Genomic DNA, 19,584 nt, shown 5'->3' on the forward strand with positions numbered 1-19,584 from the left:
ACTGGAAGGGAGGGACTCAAAAGGACAGGCCTGAAGAGAGACACTTTTCTTCACTTCCCACCGGCTAGAACCAGCCACGTGGCCTCAGTCGCTGCGAGGGTGACTGGGAAATGACCCAGAAAGGAGAAAATGCATCTTGACGAATAGCTATTTGCCAACATCCAGGAACAGGGTGTGGTAGAGAGTAAGTGCTTAGCACATGCTCACTCATTGAACAGGCCCAGTGAAGGATTTAACTAGTGTGTGCAGCAATAGCACACGGTGCACACGTGCAGCCCCAGTAGCACACGGTCTTCAGAGAATCTGGCAAAAGTTGTTGATTTTCTACCCGCTGTTTCCACGTACCTCATCAGGCTGAATACCATTTCATTTATTTTGTTTTTAAATGGATTTATTTAAATCTAAGTTAGTTCACATGCAGCATAGTGTTGGTTTCAAGAGTAGAGCCCAGTGGTTCATCACTTCCATTCAACGCCCAGTGCTCATCCCAACAAGCACCTCCTTAGTGCCCATCTTCCATTTAACCCTCCCCCTCGCCCCACCTCTCCTCCAGCAGCCCTCAGGTTGCTCTCTGTATTTAAGAGTCTCTTCTGGTTCGCCGCCCTCTCTGTTTCTATGCAAATTTTCCTTCCCTTCCCCTCCGTTCATCCGGAAAACCATTTCACTTAATGCTTATTGCCCTCACCGTGTCCAGGGAGCTAAGCTATGTACAAGACATCGCTTCCGAATAACATCAGGTTCCTGCCTGCAAGACGCTTACAAGCCTGAGTAACTGAGGGCATCGGTGTCTTTCTGCTAAACTAGCTTCGCTTCCCCCGGAGAGCCAGGTACTATTGTATTCATAACCAGAGCTGTACCGTCTTCAATGGATTTGTCTAAAATCCTTTGTACACGGAACCATATGTTGAAGCCCTCGATGGAATATTAATCAACATTTTGTTCTGGGCTCTGGAGCCCTGATTGAAAATGCATCTGTGTAAGTAGCCTTTTTAGGAAAATTACACATCTTACACGGAAGCGGGTAATCAAGCCTTCCCTTCCCTTCACAATGGAAAAGCAGAGATGGCAGCTTATCCAGATGAAAACCAGGCTGATTTTATTCTAATGAGAACGCAGGGCTAGATCAATTACAGACAAGTGTGCAAAGTTAGTGAGGTCTTTCTTTCTGTCTTGATGAATAGTTCTAGGAAAATACCCTAAAGCTTCCCAGCTGCCCTTGTGAGGATCAGAAATGCCTCTTCATAGAGTATCAGTTTCCACTTTATTAAAAAAAAATCTTTTTTTTAATGGTTATTTATTTTTGAGAGACAGAGTGCGAGTGGGAGACACAGAATCCAAAGCAGGCTCCAGGCTCCGAGCGGTCAGCACAAGAGCCCGTCGCGGGGCTCGAACTCACAGACTGTGAGATCATGACCGGAGCTGAAGCCAGATGCTTAACCAACTGAGCCACCCAGGCGCCCCCATCAGTTACCACTTTAGAAAGGGAGCCGCTTTCTGGGGAGCAGTGAAGCCACGCAATCTGAAGAGTCGGGAGAAAGCGGGTAGAGCCCAGGCGGACGGCAGGGACTGTCTAAGGCGCGGCCCTCCAGCACCTTGCCTCTCTGTGCAGACACCCCTTCAGGTTAGCCACAGGAGAGCCTGATTTAGACAAGAAACTGAAGAATGGTGGAAGACAATTCCAGAATCTCCGCTACTCTTACTCAGCTTTGTTAGGAATAGAATTGATTCACATTTATGCCTTTCCTGCATTCCACCTTAGAATTTACAGGTGCCCATCTGGCCGGTCAGTTGTGGGGGCTGGTCTGGCGAGAAGAACGGGCCATCGAAGGCAGTGCATTAGAGCCTCCTGATGTTTCCAACTTTGGATCTGTAAATACGGATTTCTCGTGCCCATCTGAAGTCAAAATGTTGTTAGTAAAGAATGTCTGATCTTTGCAGGAGAAGGCGAATGTGTGTGTAAGTGAAGGCACAGACAGGCCCCAGAGCTGGCATGAATGTTTTAATTATGTAAGGGATTAATTTATTTCAAATGTATTTTCTGCCCTTGCTGTGTGCCGGCTAATTCCATTTTTAAGATGCCAGACCCTGTTTCCCCAGGGGAACAACAGACCTGTATCTTCAAAGTGTAAACTTCTTCTCATCACAGAGGTAAAAAAAAACCCATATATAGGCTGTTAGAATGTCAAAGGCTATGAAGACTTAGACTTTATCTAGGAGCATTTGTTTTGAAAATTGTTACAAACAGAGAGGGAGGGAGGCAAACCATAAGAGACTCTTAAATACAGAGAACAAACTGGGGGTTGATGGGGGTGTGGGGGAGACGGGAAAATGGGCGGTGGGCATCGAGGAGGGCACTTGTTGGGATGAACACTGGGTGTTGAACATAAGCGACGAACCACGGGAATCTACCCCCAAAACCAACGCTGTATGTTAGCCAATTTGACAATAAATGATATTTTTTTAAAAAAGGAGTGTTTGTTTTGAATTTCAAGTTTAACTAAGAAAGCCACGCCTCCCTCACCCCTCTTCTTCCCCACCGATGGCCAAGGAGAGAGAAACTTCCAAAATGTTCCTGAGAGAGAGAGAAAAGAGTGGAACTCATCTGCCGTACATCTCTCAGACCCTGGGATAAAAAAGCTTTGCTGTGTTTGGGGACCTAACAAGAGTGGAGAATTAACGGAGGGTCTCAGGCGTGTCACAGTCCGCCAGTCCCAATCTGGGGCAGGGGTCATAGGAATGGGCGTATTTTGTCCGCCCACACTCAGGCTCTTTTCACAGGGCAACGACTGGCCTCCCCAACCCTTGAATTTGCAATGGTTGAGAATGACTTCAAGGGATCTGCTGGGACAGTGCGTATGATGGACTGGAAAGGAAGGGATGGGGAGGGAGGGAGGGTGCAGAATGCAAACAAGCCCCACTCCCTTCTGCCACCACCGGGAAAGGGGAGAGCCCATGGGAGCTGAATGACCTGGCCCAGCTGGCCAAGGGCATATTCCAGCCACCTGCGGAGGAATTACCCTTGCTGTGAACAAAGAATATACACACTTGAGATTCTATTTAATGTTGTTACACCAGGGGCACCTGGGTGGCTCAGTCGGTTGAGCATCCGACTCTTGGTTTCAACTCAGGTCGTCATCCCATGGTTCATGAGTTCAAGCCCCACGTCAGGTTCCATGCACGGATTCTCTCTTTCTCTCTGCCCCTCCCCTGCTCTCTCTCTCTCTCTCTCTCTCAAAACAAATAAACTCAAAAAATAAAAATAAATAAATAAATAAAACCACTCACACCAAAACTGAATACTGTCTGAATTAAAAAAAAAAAAATCATAGGGACTATCAGGCTGGATAATCTTCACCTGTTCTACTTTTTGGAGGGCAGATTAGAACATGATCACTGAAGTTTGCATGATTTGTGATTAGAATCTCTGCATGCAGTCAGGACTTCCCACACACTGATTGATCCTTTTTGATTCTTCCTGGGAAAAAACCAACGACAGTAGCTACTGCGATGGGTAAAGCTCTTTTCATGTTTCGCATTCTGTTCAATTCTTTTTCCAAAGTGTTTACTTCTATCCTTTGCCCACTTTTCCCTTGTGGTGTTCGTCTCGTAATTATTGATTTGTAAAAGCTTTTTATATAACAAGGGCATTAACTTTTTTCAATTTTGTTATAAATAATTTATCACAGGTCTTTCAACTATTCTGGTTATATAGAAGTCATTTTTATTATTATTTAGCTCTTTATGTCTTCATATATATCCATTATTTTCCTTTAAGGGTTTCTGGCTTGGGAGTTATAGTTAGAAATTCATGTTCATTTTATTTACTTAGTTTTTAAAAAAAACGTTTAGTGTTTATTTTTGGGAGAGAGAGAGAGCACACAAGCAGGGAAGGGGCAGAGAGAGGGGGAGACACAGAATCCGAAGCAGGCTCCAGGCTCTGAGCTGTCAGCACAGAGCCTGACGCAGGGCTCGAACTCAAGGACCTCAAGATCGTGACCTGAGCCAAAGTCAGGTGCTTAACTGCGCCACCCAGGCGCCCCTGCATTCATTTTAAAATTACAGAATCATTCACTAAAATTTTCTCCCCACAGGGGTCCCTGGCTGGCTCAGTCAGTGGCGCCTGTGACTCTTGATCTTGGGGTTGTGAGTTCGAGTCCCACCTTGGGTATAGAGATTACTTAAAAATAAAATCTTAAAGAAAATAAAAGAAATTTTTCTCCTAATAGTTTTATATTTAAAAAAATATATATATTTAAATCTTTATTGTGTGTAGGCATAAGATATGAGTTCAAGTTTTGACCTCCCTCCACCCCCAAATGATTTGTAGGTTTTCTTAACCTCGTGCATTGGATTTCTTGCTCATTTTCTCATTAGTTTAAATTCATATGGCTATGTGGACCTATGAGCGGGCTTTGAATCTGTGTATCTGTTCTTGTGTCAATTATACTACAGCTCTACGATCATAGAGATTATTAGGGTATGTCCCAGTCAATATTTTTCTGTTTTCAATTTTTTCTTTTTTTTACTATTATCATAGGCTTTCTTCCAACTGAATTTTAAATTTGTATGATCTTTACCTTTTTTTCAAGAAGGGCCCTGTTTGGTTGGTATATGCGGTAGTCAGAATAATGTCCCCCACCCCCAAGAGATATTCCTGTCCTAATTCTCAGAACCCAGGAACATGTTAGCTTACATGGCAAAGGGACTTTGTTGATGTCATTAAATTACGGATCTTGAGGTGGAGAGATTATGGGCCATCTGGGTGGGCCCAGTATAATCACAAGGGTCCTTTTTAAACGGAAGAGAGGAAGAAGGGGGGTGTCAGAGGGATCTGGGAGGATGGGGGAGTGGTCACAGAGATACAACTTGTGCTGGCTTTGAAGACAGAAGGAACCACAAGACCGCAGAGGTGGACGAGCTCTAGGGGCTGGAACAGGCAGGAATGGAATCTCCCCTAGCACCCCTTGACTTTAGGATGTCTCACCTCCAGAACTGTAAGAGGATAAATTTGGTTTGTTGAAGCCACTAAGTTCATGGCGGTTTTTTATGGCAGCAATAGGAAACGAAAACAGTATACTTTCTAATTTCCTCCGTTCCTGAGGATCTATGACTCTCACAAACAAGCGATAGCTTGATAAGTTAAAGAATTGGGTTACAATAATTTTCCCTCAAACTTGTAGCTATCTTGCTTTGTTGATTTTTGGCACTTTGTCCTGCAGAAGATAAGTTTGAAGCCAATCTGACTGTTTTCACTTTACTTTCAAAATGCTTCCTCAGGGCGCCTGGGTGGCTCAGTCGGTTAGGCGTCTGACTTGATTCCGTCTCAGGTCATGATCTCACAGGTTTGTGAGGTCAAGCCCCACGCTGATGGCGAGGAGCCTGCTTGGAATTCTCTCTCCCTCTCTCTCTGCCCCTTCCCCCACTCTCTCTCAAAACAAATAAATAAACTCAAAAAAAATAAAATAAAATCCTTTCCCTAGGTGCTGGGAATAAGTTCCCTTTATCCTTGAAATATATCTCTGCAGACTATGGGTCTCCTACTTATTTTTTTCTAGGGTTGGCAGGCCTTTCACCTTGAGGGCTTGTAAATGTCTTTAGCCAAGAAAACTTTCAGGCAGTATTTCTATGAATCGTGCTTCTGCTCCCTTGATAACATTGTCTGCTGCTGAGAATTCCTTTCATGGTAACTATTAGAGTTGTCGAAATCTCATGCTACTGGGTTGTTGTCATTTTTTTTCAATCAACTGCTATAATACAGAATTTTATTACAGTTCGGTAACACATGACTTCTAACACTTCTTAGGGCAACAGGAAGCAAGCTATCACAGAAATCAACAGCACACTGAGATCAGAACTCGTGAGTCCATGGCATACCCATCACCATCTAAGCGATCACACCATCCATTTGCACCTCATATTCATTTCATTTTGTGCACACACAATTCTTGGATCTAGCCAATGTGGTTTCTAGAAAACGAATTCCATCGCTTGCATATTAATGGCTAAAAAAAGCCCCCCAGATATGTACAAAAAAGCTGACTGAGCTCATGTCATGCTTCCCGTGTTGGGAACTTCCCCCTAAAAGCATTTGTAATGAATCATGGGTTCAAACGCACACTCAAGTGGAGGGGAATAATGGGAAGTGGAAACCAACAAAGCGTCAGGATTTTTCTGGAAATGACTCAGAAAAGGCTTTTAGTTTTTTTATTTAAAAAAATTTTTTTTAACGTTTACTTATTTTTGAGACAGAAAGAGACAGAGCGTGAACGGGGGAGGGTCAGAGAGAGAGGGAGACCCAGAATCTGAAACAGGCTCCAGGCTCTGAACTGTCAGCACAGAGCCCGACGCGGGGCTCGAACTCACGGACCGCGAGACCACGACCTGAGCCGAAGTCGGTCGCTTAACCGACTGAGCCACCCAGGCGCCCCAGAAAAGGCTTTTAAAGAGAGGTTTTTGTCGTGGCTTCATGAAGTACAAGCATCCCGTGACTAAGCTTGTTCTAACGAGGCATAAACACATGATGCAGGAGTTCCAGATAACTGAGAAGTGGACTTCCTCTCTCCAGAGGTTGGCCTCCAGAAAAGCTAGGTGAAAACATCGTTACATGCATATAACAAACAACACCAGGAAAAGGCCACTCGTGTTTATTTAGAATATACAAGAGTCCTGACTTCAACAACCCCAAGGAAGCTGTCTTCTGGGGCATTGTTGCTGGGGAATGACATGATGAAATATGTTTCTTATGAAAATCCAAACCAAGTTAAACACAGGCATCAGTGGGCAGAAACACTACTCAAAACCGTGCAGTAGCTTTTGTTGATTTTGAAAACTTAATACTTAAAAAAAAAAAATTTCCCATGGAGCCAGGGTGCCTCAGGGGCTCAGTCAGTCCCTGACAGTCTCACGTGTCCCACTTTGGCTCAGCTCATGATCTCACAGGTCGTGAGCTCGAGCCCCGCCTCGGGCTCTCTGCTGTCAGTGTAGAGCCCACTTTGGATCCTCTGTCCCCCTCTCTACCCCTCCTCTGCTCTCTCTCTCTCAAAAATAAATAACACGTTAAAAGAAATCTCCCATGGGGACCTCCTGGAAACTTCTGAACCATGAAACACGTAGGTTACTTCAGATTAATGGGGGTATAATTGATGCACATATAAGCTTATGATTTCCTATAGTTGCTTTAGTCCTAGGTGTATTCCCGAGATGGTACCAGAAATAGAAGTGATGTAGACAGTAGAGGCTGAGGGTGGGTGTTGAGTGAAGACCAGGTATAAAGAAGTCTTCCTTCAAGATTTCTACTGAGTCGTGTTATGAGTGCTGAGATGGTTAGGACCACAACTCCTTGCGTCTGAATGAACTCACCATGACCACCAGAATCCCCCACACCAGACACCTGATGGTCAGCCTTCACTGTGTTCCCTCCCATCGTCACACCATTCTGCTATCCCCGCTATGACTACCTCAGCTCAGGTCTTCATAACGTCTTGCTACGTTAAAAATGGGCGGTAACTTGAACAGACACGTCACCAGAGAAGACAGTGACGAACTACCACGTGAAAAGATGTCCAGTGTCGCTGGTCTTCAAGAAAGTGAAAACTAAAACCACAACAAGATATCACTCCGTACCTAAATGGCAATGAAAGCTACCAAGAGCACCAAAAGTTGGCCAGAATGTGGGGCCCCTGAAAGTCTGACACCCTGTGTGTGAGAGCATAAGACAATGCAACCGCTTTACAGAGAGCTCCGTGGTGGTTTCCTGTGGAGTTGAACACAAGCGCGCCCTGAGCAAATGCTCTGCTGGGTATTTGCCCAAGAGAAGTGAGAGCACATGCCTCCAAAAAGCCTCGTACGAGAATGTTCAGAGCAACTTTATTTATTACAGCCCCAAACTGGAAGCAATCCAAATGTTCATTAGCAAGAGAAATGACAAACAGATTGTTGTTTATTCATACAATGGAGTATGTCTCAGCAATAGAGAGGAATAAACCACTGATGGATTGTGAAGGCACATGGAGAACAAAAGAAGCCAGATGCTTACATACTGTCCAGTGGCATCTATATGAAGTTCAAGTACAGGCAAAAGTGATCTACGGTGAGAGACATCAGAATGGTGGTTGCCTCTGGGAGTGTGAATGATTAGAAGGCAGGGGTACCTGGGTGGCCCAGTTGGTCAGGAATCCGAGGCTTGATTTTGGCTCAGGTCATGATCTTGAGGTTCATGAGATCGAGACCCTCATCGGGCTGTGAGGGCGGAGCCCGCTCGGGATTCTCTCTCTCTCTCTTCCCCGACCCCACTTGTACACACACTCGTGTGGGCTCTCTGTCTCTCTCACTCTCAAAATAAATAAATAAACATTAAAAAATGAGGGGCCCCTGGGTGGCTCAGTTGGTTAAGCATCCCACTTCAGCTTGGGTCATGATCTCATAGCTTGTGAGTTCGAGCCCCATGTTGGGCTCTGTGCTGACAGCTCAGAGCCTGGAGCCTGCTTCAAATTCTGTGCCTCCCCCTCTCTTGCCCTTCACCCACTCGTGGTCTGTCTTTCTCTCTCTCTCAAAAATAAATAAACATTAAAATTTTTTTAAAAATTAAAAAAAAATTATTAGAAGGCAGCACAAAGGGGGAAGCCTGGGTGGCTCAGTCGGTTAAGCGTCTGACTTCTGCTCAGGTCATGATCTCGTGGTTCATGAGTTCGAGCCTCGCGTCGGCTCTGTGCTGATGGCTCTGAGCCTGGAGCCTGCTTCAGCTTCTGTGTCTCCCTCTCTCTCTACCCCTCCCCCGCTTGTGCTCTGTCTGTCTGTCTCTCTCTCAAAAATAAATAAGCATTAAAAAAAAAAGAGGCAGCACAAAGGAATTTACTAGGTTTTGGGAGTTATTTTCTATCCTATTTGTGTGCTGAAACTTCTAGAACCAAACACTTAGGGTCTGTGGATTTTCTTGTATTTCACTACAGATAAAAATACACAGAACACATTTATCGTTTCTGTTTTCTGGTAATTCTACTCTATACTTAATGAATCTTTTCCAGGTGCAGAATCAGGTTTTTTTCTTAGCTAAAGGAGTTTTTATTCTATCATGTTTTCCTTTTTCCCCAGGGATTCTGATCTCTTCCAATCACCAGAAATTCCAAGCACCCTGATACTTTTTCACCATCTCCGGGGCTCGACTTTTTGTCCTCCTCATCGGCATTCGGAGAGAACTTCTCAGCTGGTTCTCCACCTCCCAGAGGTCGCCTCTTGTCTCTGCGGCAACCATGCGGCGGCTTTAATTCTGAAATAGATCCCGCGTCTAGTAATATTCTCTCGGGGCACACAGCTCCCTTTCTGTTTCCTCTGCTGATGCGGACACGAAAAACACAGGCTTTGGCATCAGATCTTGTTTGTCAATCTAGGCTCCTGCCTACCTGGATGGCTTCGGGCAAATTAAATTTTATAAGCCTCCCTTTTGAACCCGCAAAATGAGGATCTTAGTCGCCGCAACTTGATGGTGTCCTTGTAACAGTTTTGTGAGATAACGCTTGCGCAACACTTAGCCAGCTGTAGGCATAAAGAAGTGCATAAACATTAGCCTACAGCAACAATAGTAGCCACCTCCTTCTCGTCCCTGTGCTTGCCTTCCTCCGGACAGCTACGTGGTTTCAAACTATTCTCTACTCGCCTTCTAGGTCTTTCCTACACTGGCTGCTGACACGTGGCGGAAGTCCAGTGAACATCTGTTGAAGAAACGGATAAACCTCCTCCTTTATTTTCGCCGCATCCTCTGACATTGCAGCGTAGCTTCTCTATATTTTTGTTGTCAATAAGACTCGATTAATGAGAACCTATTCCTGGAACAGGTTTTCAAACAATGCATCAATCACTTTCCCCAGGAAAATACTGTTACCATGTTACCTTGACAGGGGGCTTCAACAATGAACAAACGCATCAGGAATGGAAGACGGATTCCGGGTTGAATGTTTCTTCAGACGTGCATCAGAACAAGACCACGTTAGAATTCGTTTTCATGAACTAGGAATTGGGGGGTGGGGGCTCGTGGCACTTGGTGGTTAAAATTTTATTCTTTAAGGGTTTTCAAACATGTTCTAACTTGTTTTAGTTTTCCTTCATTCAATCTCAAAATAAGTTATTGGAGAGGTGATAAAGCAAGGCCCCTCTCTGCCTGCCCCGCTCAGTTAGTGGAGCACATGAGTCTCGATCTCGGGGTTGTGAGTTCAAGGCCTACGTTGGGTGTAGAGGTTACTTACAAATAATTCTTAGAAAAAAGAGACAAAAGAGAAGAGAAGAGGAGAGGAGACGAGAGGAGAGGAGAGGAGAGGAGAGGAGAGGAGAAGAGGAGAAAAGCAAAGCAAAGCAAAGCAAAGAAAAGAAAAGAAAAGAAAAGGAAAGAGAAGAGAAGGAAAAAGAAAGGCCCTTTTCATCTAGTTCCTTAAAGTTTAAGTAAATACCAACCTTAGAAGGATAGTAGGTACACCTTAGGTGTTAATTTCGAAATTCCAATCCAGATGTCCAAATGTGAACTTTTCATCCTCTGTGGGCCGGAGAAATCCAGATGTTTCACCATTAGAGTTCAATCCGTCCATCTTAAAGCCCTAGGCATTGATGAGCCAAATCCTTTTCATCCTCTGCAAAGTTATTTTTTTGTACCACCGATGCCAGCACCCCCGGGCGAGGCTTTGGCCCTTTGCCAGCACTATCTCTGTGTCTACACTTTGCCACCCCCATGGCTGTGTCCACGTGCTCAGGACTCCACCCCTTCTGTCTGCTTCGGGCAGAGAGCTGAGCTGCAGGACCATTCCTGTATCTTGTGAGCTCCTTGCTACCCTCACCTCCTCTCCGGTAATTGAGCCTTCCAGTTCGAGGGAATTCCTTTCCCCACCAGACCAACGAAGACCCAGCCACGGGAGTAGATATGCATTGCCCAAGGTGGCTCCCCCGGGCCCCGAACAGCTCCGTGATCACTGGATATGGTGGTCACCTACAGCTGCGTAACACCTAGTGTGTTAGCACAACAGGCACCTTTCTGAGGGTCAGACATCCGGGAGCAGCTCAGCTGGGTTGTTCTGGCTCAAGGCCTTTCGCAAGACTGCAGGAAAGCTATTGATGCAGACTGTGGTCTCTGGAGGTTGACTGGGGCTGGTGGGTTCACTTTCAGGCTCCCTCCCGTGGCTGTTGTAGGAAGATTCTGGCCGTGTGGACCCTCTCCACGGACTGCTCAGGACACAGCTTCCCCCAGAGTAAGATTCGCAGGAGAGAGAGAGAGAGAGAGCGCATACCCAAGAGGGGGCCGAAGTGTCTTCTGTAGCGGTCTCAGAAGTGGCATCCCTTGTCTTTCCCCCATATTCTCTTCATTAGCAGTGAGTCACGAAGCCCAGCCCACGCTCACAGGAGGGACAATTAAGCTCCACATCCTGAAGGGAGGCATATCAAGAGTTTTTGGATGCATTTGAAAAATCACCACCCTGGGTTAACCTATGTATCTTCTCAGATGTATGGAAATACAGTTAATTCAACTCATAACGTGTGAACTTATTTTTTCATCCTGGAATGTAAGATTCCTATAGAAAAAAAACGCCACTCCTCAGAGCTGCTCCAGCCCTGGGGCGGGTGGGGGGGGGGGGTAGGTCACTGCTTTTCTGTCCCTCTGATCCATCGGGCTGCTCATTAACATGGTACAGGTGGCCCCGGACAAAGCAGAACTAATGAATAATCTCAGTGCAAAAGGGAGAGTATGTGAGAAAGATGGGGAAAGGGGCAGAAATGGTTTGGGGCCGCAGGCAACATAATAGATGAACTCTTCATCTGCAGAGTGATTCATCGCCCTGTCACGGACTCCCTGAACTGGAAGGAAAGAAAGTCAGGTCTCTGAACTGTCTAGAAAGTGGGGCTTTGGATGCGAGTCAAACCCAAGCGAGTCATGGCCGTCCCGACACATTTGAGAAGGAGTTTAAGGAGCCCTTACTGTGGGTCTCAGAGCTCTGACATGGATTTGCGTGGCTCAAGGGGCTCGAAATATGAGAACAATTTAAAAAACACAAATATTCCTGCCTGCGCCTGGCTTCCTCCCGCCAAAGTGATTCTGTCCTGTTGGTCACAACGGGCTGCATCAGGTCTGGTGACGTCTGTCAGGTTTGATCAGACTTCATCCAGATGTCACATCCGGCCATGCGCTTGCCAGAGGAAGGGAAATAGGGTTAATACTAATATGGTTATGTATTGGGGTTTCCCAACGTGTCTCCCACAGAACACTGGCCCTGTGAGTTGCCCCATGAGGAGAAAACTGTGCGGTGAAATGAACGTACAGAACATTGCCTTCAACGCCGCCACTTAGAGACGCACGACATAACGTTAGCCTGGGAAGGCACATGAGAAGTCCTGCAGCTGAAAAACTCTTTTCCTTCTCCTCCTCCTCCTGATTATTATTAAACTGGATTTCACCCAGCGTTTCCCAGATATCTTTGCCCACGGAACACATGGGATGTTAATTTTGGAAAACCACATATTTCAGGTAATTTCTAACTGGTCTGCATTGCTATCAAAGAACATGATCTGCGAGCTGTGTGTTTTTTTATTTTTCAGATTGTGAGATTCTCTATATGGTCTCTTGCGCGTTCAGACGTGTAGCTGTCCCACCTGTACGTGAGAACAATGTACGTTTCCCCATGTACCCGTCGGGGTATCTGAATTTCTATGGAACCACGTTTGCAAAGCAACGTGGGGCAGATCGTGTATATCTGTGATAATGCGTTTGTCCTTCCAACACGTCCATTACTGAGAAAGGCGTGTCGCAATCTTTCGTTCTGGAGGAGACTATCTCTGTGTCTCCCGGCAGTCTCTCAGTTTTTGCCTCATATACCCCGTGGCTCTTTAGGATAACGCAAACTCGGAATGGTCGCACCAACATAGAGTGACCGTTGTTGTCCCCAGTACTAATTTATTTTGACTGTTCTTGTTATAACTGCTTCAGATTTCCGTGGTATTTGCTTTGTAGCCCTTACTCTTAACTTGCAATATCTACGCTTCAGGAGTGTCACGTCGAAATAGGGCGTTGTAGATGTCTTTTCTTACTCGAAATTCGAACTCTGTACTTTCAGTGGAAAGTTCATCTTAATCTATTGTAATTACTATATTCGAAGCCTTCTTTTCCATCGTCGCCTTACTTTGTGCTTCCTATTTGCCTTGGTAATTCCTCATTTGGTTTTCTCTCCTGTTTGAATAAGTTGATATGTTGTTGTTGATTGCATTTTCCCCTCTTCCAACTTGAAAATGATACTGTCTCCCCTTCCGTTTCCCCGTCTCTCCCCCCGCCCCGTTCCCTCCCTCCCTGTTCCTCTCCTTCTCTCTCTCTCTCTCTTGCTCTCTCTCTGTCACATCTGGATTTCTGGTTTACCAAGCCTCAAATCTAAAGTTAATAACTTGACCATTCCTGAGCAATGATTCCACCTCCAGACTTAGCTGCTGTTGCTTTCTGGCACTTTGTTCTTTGTTTAAATTATTATTAATTTGTATAGACTTTAAAAAAAATTTTTTTAATGTTTATTTTTGAGAGAGAGATTGTCAGAGGATGAGCAGAGGTGAGGCAGAGAGACAGAAAGACACAGAATCAGAAGCAGGCTCCAGGCTCTGAGCTGTCAGCACAGAGCCTGACACGGGGCTCGAACTCACGGACCTGACTTGAGCCAGGTCATGACCTGAGCCAAAGTCAGACGCTCAATCGACTGAGCCACCCAGGCGCCCCTATATAGACTTTTAAAATGTATCTACTTGTTTGAAAACTATTCTAGTCACTATTTCTTCAACATCAGACTTTTTTTCTGGAATCATTCTTTCTTCCTGGAGAACATATTTTGGAGTGCTTTTTGTTAAAATCTCCTAGCGCACAGTTACTGTGTGTCTGTAAAATTCTATTCAATTTGCCATTGTTTTGAAAAGTTAGTTTGCAGGGCCATCAATCCTATGTCAGTGTTTTGAAAGGATCGCTACACTGAAGCATCACTATAGTGAATCTCTGACCTCACTGAGGGTAGTAAGGAGTCTCTAGGAAATGCGATTTTTACCTGTAGCTCAATATTTCTTCTCTTTGGCTGCTTTCGGGATCTTTGATTTTTCATTGGATTTCTGTCATGTCACAGGAATCCAGCATGGTGTGGATATCTATTTATTTAACCAGCTTGGGATTCACTGAATTCTCCTTAACTGGGGATTTAGCATCAGTTCTGGAAAGTTCTGAGCCATTATCTCTTTTTTTTATTTAAAAAAAACTTTTTTTTTCAACGTTTATTTTTGGGACAGAGAGAGACAGGGCATGAACGGGGGAGGGGCAGAGAGAGAGGGAGACACAGAATCGGAAACAGGCTCCAGGCTCCGAGCCATCAGTCCAGAGCCTGACGCGGGGCTCGAACTCACGGACCTCGAGATCGTGACCTGGCTGAAGTCGGACGCTTAACCGACTGCGCCACCCAGGCGCCCCATCCATTATCTCTTTAAATACCTCTACGCTTTCATTTTCTCCCTTCTGGATTTCTGCTTTAGACACACATCACACTTCCTCACTCCCTACTTTGTATTTATTCACCTCTCTTTCATATTTTCTATCTTATTTCTCAGTGCTCAATATTGGCTAATTCCTTCAAATCTGCTTTTCGTTTCTTTCTCAAGCTGCCTTTAACCTACTTCCAACTCATCTGTTAGGTTTCTTGTCTTGTTAATTGCTTTATGAATTTACTTTGTAAAATGTGATTATTTAAAAAATATTCTCAGACATTTTGATTATTCTTTGTGGTCATCTATAGTCTTTCACTTCTTCAAGTAAAAATAGTTATGTTATAGTCTGTATATTAAAATTACAATAATTAAAGTAGTTGTGATTTGCTGCTTTTCCTCATTGTGGCTTCTTTCTTTTATTTTTTTTTAACTTTTGTTGTTAATGTTTATTTTTTTTTAATATTTAAAAAAATTTTTTTAACGTTTATTTATTTTTGAGACAGAGAGAGACAAAGCATGAACGGGGGGAGGGTCAGGGAGAGGGAGACACAGAATCTGAAACAAGCTCCAGGCTCTGAGCTGTCAGCACAGAGCCCGATGTGGGGCTTGAACTCACGGACCGCGAGATCATGACCTGAGCCGAAGTCGGACGCTTAACCGACTGAGCCACCCAGGCACCCCATTAATGTTTATTTATTTTTGAGAGAAAGAGAGAAAGAGAGAGAGAGAGAGTGAGCACGAGCAGGGGAGGGGCAGAGAGAGAGGGAGATGCCAAATCTGAAGCAGGCTCCAGGCTCCAAGCTGTCAGCCCAGAGCCCCACATGGGGCTCGAACTCACAAACCCGAGATCATGACCTGAGCCGAACTCAGACGCTTAACCGACTGAGCCACCCAGGCACCCCCATTGTGGCTTATTTCTTTGCATGTTTTGGAGTTTTGAATTCACATTCACCTGCGTGCCAGCCATGGCAATCCCAAGGACGTCCGTCGAGGCTGGTTTTGTCTTTGGAGGTTTGCTTCTGCAGGGAACCTGGCCTGTGGTCTTGTGCCTCTCCCTCCTGAGCTCTAGGCTTCCTGGAGCCTCCTCCTGGTCTGCCTCCCTCCCCTCCCTCACAGAATGAGTCTCACTCACAAGAAGCTGAGAACGTGGAAACAAGAGTTACTCGTCTTTGAACAAATTTCCCCCAGAGTGTTCAGTGGTTATCAGTGGCTTTCCCAAGGCTTTGCTGGATTTGGTGCTCAGATGACTTAGAGTCTTGGCTGAGGCATGGTGAGTGCTGTTTTCCTGTGAAAGCCACACTCCCAGAATGAGACTGAGGGAAAGGGAAAGCAGAGCCCCACGGACGGTGAAACGACACACAGGAACATTCTTTATGTGCGATGACCTCGTAATGGCGTGACTCACAAACTACTCTTTTTCTGGCAATGTTCCTGAAAGACACCAGTATCCAGGGGAGAGCCTCGGAAGTTTCCAGTGTTGATAAAAAAAAAAAAAGTTAAACCTAGTATTACCTAATCACTCAAGAAGATCTCAGAAATTTATTATAAACCATTTCAATCCAAGAGACAATGTTATGTGTGATGAATATTTAAATCCAATCACATTAGATCTAATAACACAACGAGAGATGTCATTTCTGTTTGTGCTGAGCAGCTTGACAAAAAGGGTGATTTTTTTTTTCCTATTTGAATAATGAAGACAGTGGAGATGAGAAATTTTCATGACACGCTGAATTTTGTTGCTGTTAAAATCAAGTCCCAGACATAATACTGGAGAATCAACTCTGTATTCCCCATTCTGATCTCAGCTCTGCTGCAGGACTTTCACGTGACTCTGGAAGGTCACTTCGGCTCCCTGGGTCCCGGTTTGCTCAGCCATGAAGAGCTTCGCCCGAAGGCTTCTCCCAGCCCTGGAAATGCAAGATTTTGGGGATACATTTGCATTGGTTGTGGCAGCATAAGGAGCGCTCAAGATTGGCCCCAGACTTTAAATTTTGTATCTCATGAAATCCAGGCTTTGAGAGATGCTGTGAGTGGCACAATCGAAGTGCCCCAGCCAGCTGTGAAGCGACTCCCACAGAGGTTGAAGCTGTTTCGCTCGAAAGAAAGAAGGGAAGGAGGGAGGGGAGGAAGGAAGGGAGGGAAGAAAAAGTCAAGTTGACTTTCAGCGGTCACTGGCTGGCTCAGTCGGGGAGTGTGTGGCTCTTGATCTTGGGGTTGTGAGTTCGAGCCCCACGTTGGGTGTAGAGATAACTTAAAATTAAAATCAATCAATCAATCAATCAATAAAGTTGATGTTCAGGTAGCATAGTAAGGCGAGAAAGTCGTCAACCCCTATTGGCAGGCACTGATCCACGTTTTAAGCACGCAAAGATCACCATCTTGAGGCAATAAGGACCCTCTTGTGTTCAGTGCTGTCTATAATGCAAAGCCCCTCCATTTCTGTAAAAACGCAGCTTAAAAAAAAAAAAATCTCCGTGTGGCTCTACTGAAGGGTAAGACGTGTGCTGCTTTTGCTGACGGGTGGTTGTAGACGGCGTCAGACGCCTAGGTGTGATGACAATATTTCGCAATTGTTGGACACGCTTTGATCTGGAGAGCAGGAGAGGAAAGTTGGAAACGGAGGGAGAAGCTTCTGAAGTCAATTTTCGTTTCTTAGAGACTCCCTGTAGGAAGCGTTCTTAACTGGCTCTGTTCGAGCATTACGGAACGGGCACGCGTCGCTTCACTAAGGCGACACTGTGCTCCAAGTGTCCTTCCTCCGGAGGGCGGAGAGAGGGAGAGGCAGAGAGGGCAGGATGGCAGGGGGAGCCGGGCAGGGACCTGCGTCTGGGGATGCAAGGTTCTCTCTCTCCAACATGGGTGCTCACGTCTCCAGGTGCTGCCAGAGTACTGCCCGTCTTTTATGTTTCTCCCAAGTCACCTCCTGGCTCCCCACATTCTTGATCCCACTGCCCCAAAGGGGAGCGTTCCTGTGAAAACGTCCACAGGCTGGAATGGCATGTGGCCCAGAAGCCCTTGGCGTCAACTTACATGGAAAGAGTCTTGAGCGCTCCCAGACCCCCAAAGTCACCTCGCTGAGGCCCCTCTGATACCTTAGGACACAGTTCGCCAGTGGGCGCGCGGAATGAATCCGGAGCAAGCACGGATGCTCAGACCCAGCTCAAGGCTCCGGCAGCCGAGCGGTTCCAGGGGAGGTGCCGGCGGGGGCCGCGCTCACTGGCCGGGATGCGATCAGCCTCGGCAACGGTTCGCGGCAGACCCGTGCTGGACGCTCCACAATTGCCGATTTTCGCCTTTTCTCACAAAAGCTGAACTCCTCCGATTTCCTTCCGTTCATAAAAACAGGTACTGACGGTAGGTGGGTGGTTCGTGAAAACGAAGGAGTGCAGCACGAACTTGCAAAAAAAGCAGGACGTAGCGGTATTGCATTGACTCACAGCTGGTTCCTTCTGTCCTGCCGGGGACCGCCCACCATTTTAGATCGATTTTTTTCAAAACGTCTCCGGAAACTGTACATTTCTCTGTATTTAAGCAGCTTTGGGGAAAAACATATTCGTTTATTTTATTTTATTTTATTTTATTTTATTTTATTATTTTTTAATGAAATTTATTCTCAAATCGGTTTCCCTAAAATATGTTCGTTTTTAACACAACATTACTATATGTGTGGTAGAGACGACCGGTGTCTACCCAACGTTCGTATGCCCCTTCTTTCGTTCTAACAGATTCTATTCAGAATGGCCACGTGCTCGTGTATCTGCTCAGCTTTCTTTGCTGCTGAGGATGTTCCTGTGACATAGTTCTGGTCAAGCAACGTAAACACAAGGCCCCGGGAAGGGCTCACCTTGTGTAAGAAACAAAGCTTGTAAGGTGAGTCCCTTTGCCCTCAACGTGCCCGGGATGTACGATGACTGGTGAGGCACAGCAGCCATCTTGCGATCCAGAGACTGAAAGGCGCAAACTGACAATGACAAAAATGACAAAGCAGACAAGTAAAGGTAGCCTGGCTTTCCTAATGACTGTGGAGCTGCCTTAACAGCCTTGGATGTCCTACCCTCCGTGTTCTCAGTGCCCGAAACAAAATCTCTCCTAAGCCGCTCATTTTCCGTTATTGTATCTGAGCAGAATTTCTAACTGATGTAAAAAGCCTGCCTCGGGTACACATTTCCTAAACTGTTTTAAAGATTGATGCATATGGTCAGTTTGTCTTTTATTTTTAGTAGAGAGTAATGGCAAGGAGGAAATAGCATTCCCATGATAGCACTAATGAATAATTTCAAAATACTTTATTTATACTTTATGCCTCTTCTTGAGACTTTCCAAAGAAATAATCCTTATCTTATTTATTTTTTAAACGTTTATTTCTTTATTCTTAAGAGAGGTGGGGAGGGGCAAAGAGAGAGGGAGAGAGAGAATCCCAAGCAGGCTCCACACTGACAGCGTAGAGCCCGATGTGGGGCTCGATCTCACCAACCCTAAGATCATGACCTGAGCCCAAATCAAGAGTCGGACCCCCAGCTGACTGAGCCATGTAGGTGCCCCAATCCTTATATTATTTAAAGCTTACGTATAAATCTGTTTTCTACAAAGCTGTTTAAGATACCAGATTACTGAAAAGAACTTAAATGTTCAAACGATATGTAAAGATAAGGCAATGTGGTACCTCCGTAGAATGGAATGGTCTCTAGCCATGAAGAATTGTGTTTTTCAAAAAGATTCTCAGTGGTCATGGAAAACGCATGCACTACAACGGCAAGCCAAATATGTAGGATATAAACAATAGTTTTAATATGATGATGACTACATTGAATTCATTGGACAATATAAAATTCCATTTGTATTGGTCTATGCGTGTAGGTGTGCTTGCTTTATATTTTTTATGCTTTCCCATATTTTCCAAATTTTCTACAATGAGATAAATCAGCAGGAAAAAATGTGACTTTTTTCCTTTTAAATACCTTCCATTTCTTTTTCAGTTTTTTTCTCCAGCGAAGCATCTTTGATGGGAATCCTTTAGACCGGTTTTAAATAAGGTAAAATGGGCTGTTTTACAACGCACTGAAGACTCTACAGGAGCTCTAAGAACGTGGGGCATCTGGGTAGTTC

General features: G+C 45.2%; 1 long non-coding RNA gene and 1 other non-coding gene across 2 annotated transcripts in view; one reads left to right on the forward strand and one right to left on the reverse strand.

Annotated features, from left to right (window-relative positions):
- LOC128314154 (uncharacterized) overlaps positions 1-19,584 on the reverse strand; it is a 228,462-nt gene that overhangs the window by 112,352 nt on the left and 96,526 nt on the right. The gene's annotated exons all lie outside the window — the stretch shown is intronic.
- LOC113598367 (U8 small nucleolar RNA) lies at positions 3,333-3,470 on the forward strand. The gene has a single exon (XR_003419030.2). It is a non-coding gene; the product is annotated as a U8 small nucleolar RNA (small nucleolar RNA).

This window comes from Acinonyx jubatus, chromosome C1 (genome assembly GCF_027475565.1).
Source record: "Acinonyx jubatus isolate Ajub_Pintada_27869175 chromosome C1, VMU_Ajub_asm_v1.0, whole genome shotgun sequence".
In the NCBI taxonomy this organism is placed as follows: Eukaryota; Metazoa; Chordata; class Mammalia; order Carnivora; family Felidae; genus Acinonyx; species Acinonyx jubatus.